Genomic DNA, 2855 nt, shown 5'->3' on the forward strand with positions numbered 1-2855 from the left:
ATAACAAAAAGATATACTGTGTTATTCATAAAAATTTCTTAAAATGCTTTTTAAATACATTTTAGTTAAAATGTATTTTAACTTTATAATGGCCTTATAATGCACATTATTCATAAACGTATTATAAACCTTTGATAACTATAATACAGATGTTAATAACATTACTGTTAAACACAAAACATTTTACAACACTGTGAGAAATATGAATTAATGCAGCACAAAAATAAAAATTTAAAAAATTTTTTAAGATTAATAAATCGTTATTTAATATGCAATTTCATTAAAAGTTTTTTTCAATAAATGTTTTTAATATAACATTAGGTTTCTTTCGATTTGTTGAATTATCATCACATATTTCTTCACAGTCAGATAAGGAACTAAAGTTGATAGCCGCAGAAAAATTGTCATTATAAGGTATTTTGGAGTCATTTTCATTGTAACTGCAAGATTGTGCAATACTGCAAGTGCGACTATAACTGTTTTCGCATTCTCCAATGATATATTCAACCCATCTAGAAGACAACGAAATCTTTGCTTCCACACACCAAAGCATCTTTCAACTGTATTTCTGGTGGCAATGTGTGCAGCATTGTATCGATCTTCTTTTGCGTTTTGTGGTTTCAGTATTGGAGTGAATAGGTATGGTTGAAGTTTGTATCCTGAATCGCCAACCAAGCGCCCTTTGCATTTTGCCTCTAACTGTTCTTTAAGAATTGACTCATCGAAAATCCGGCAGTCGTGCGTACTACCTCTCCATCTTGCGACTATATTGCAAATTTTTAAATTTGCATCACATATCACCTTCAAAATATAATTTGTTTTTTAATGTAAGTAAATATTTTAAAGGTACTTAAAATACGCACTTGTTCGTTTAATGAATAAAACCCTTTCCGATTTATATAATATTGGGAAATATCTCCACCCACTGTTTTAATTTTTATGTGCGTGCAATCAATTGCACCAATCACATTTGGAAAATTTTTTATGCGTTTGAAGCTTTTCATATTTGCTTCCTCTTCTATCAATGATTCTGGCATTTTAATCACAGTTGCGGCATGTTTTGCAAGAGCCCTAGCTACTCTAACGCAAATGCGACTGACTGTAGCCTGGCTAAGGCCGTGTAAATCACCTGCATCGTCTTGTACCTTTTATATTAAAAGCTTTTAGTATGTAATAGTATTTGAAAAGATTAGTTACTTCTCTACGACTCCAACATCGCAAAGCTACTAGAACCTGTAATCTTGCGGAAGCTCCAGCGCCTCTACTATCAAACGTTAAGTCCTGTTTCACCAAGTCAATTATTTTTTCTACGCCCTTTTTTGAAAATCGGTACCTCAGTTGAAATTCATCATCCCGCAGCATAAACGGATCTCCACGTTGTTTATATATTTTTAAATGGCGACAATTTTTTTGGCTATTCCATTTAAAAAATCTACACATGTCGTATATTTTAAATGAAAAAAAATAAAAAGAAATACTAATTAATAAAATTGAGTATAAACAAATTAAATCTTACAAGAGCGAACCAATATTTCTTAATTAACTTACTGGCATCACGAGTATTAATTGTAATTCACGGCAACCAAAATTAGCTACACCAATCAAAATTGTGCCTTAAAATGCGTTATACGAAAGGTATAAACCTATCATTAGAAAAATTATTGACATATTAACAGCCACTTAACCAACATTTAACTTAAAATGTATCTATAAACAGTTTATAAATCTTTAAATACGTATAATAACGTAATAATGAATAACATTTCGAATAAAATGGGTATTACAAATTCCTACTATAAGCTTTAGTCAACTCGAAATAAGGAAGAAAAACACAACCTGCTTTAAAATGAAGTGGTTAACTAGTCCACTAAGATCTTTTCTTCAAGACAATCTGCTATATGCGTATTACCTTACCTTATCCACCTTAATTGCGACTAAAAACCATATAAATTTGTTTACTTTTTCCTACATTTTTCTTTATTGCTGCTCAGTGTTGAACAATGCATCGATTTAATGAGTTGGAGTAGTTCTAATACAACAGCTAAGAAGATGTATTTTAGATGTGGTTCTAGGCTGTAAATTACTGCCTTCCAACCTGATATCTGTGTATCTGCAGATTATTCTATCTGTTTGTGAACCCGTTTATCCGTTTGTTGGCATGCAAGCTTGTCACAAAAAAGTATTATTCGACTGGTTATTTTATTATACTGATAGATAGATAAGTATAAAAAGTCTTCTTAGTAAGCAAATATGCAGAAAGATGGATTGTGATGTTATTGACTTCATAAAATCAAAGTCTCTTAATTGCCATGAGATGCATTTTTAAAAATGTGTTTTAATTATATAAAAATTTGTAGTGCAAGTCAAATTTCTCTTTTTGAAGTTTTACAATTTCATATAATACAAAAAGTGCAACTTGAAAGCATTTTGTGCCATATTTAAGTGCTTTGATATGTTTTATTTAATCCTATATTAAATTTTTTCAAAAAATCATAAGAAATATTTAATAACTTTTTTCAGCGAAGTTAAAAAATCATTTTTCATTAAAATAAATATTATTTTACTTTATTTCTCTTAAAAAAGAAATGTTGGCAAAAAAGTATTTCTAAAAATAAGGACACAGTTGGAATGTAACAATATCACGTTTCCTAATTATCACGTAGTAAAACAAGCTCGGGATACAAATATGATTTAAAAACAATAATAAAATAGCAATTTAAAATATAAAAATATTTAAAATAAAATTAAAGAAATTTTGTGCAAAAAATGTATATAAAATAAAACAAACTTTTAAAACCAATTTAAACTTTTCAATTTGGTTTTTAAAGCATTAAAGACTACTAAAGAAAAAATAA

Source organism: Teleopsis dalmanni, chromosome 1 (genome assembly GCF_002237135.1).
Source record: "Teleopsis dalmanni isolate 2A chromosome 1, ASM223713v2, whole genome shotgun sequence".
Taxonomy (NCBI): Eukaryota; Metazoa; Arthropoda; class Insecta; order Diptera; family Diopsidae; genus Teleopsis; species Teleopsis dalmanni.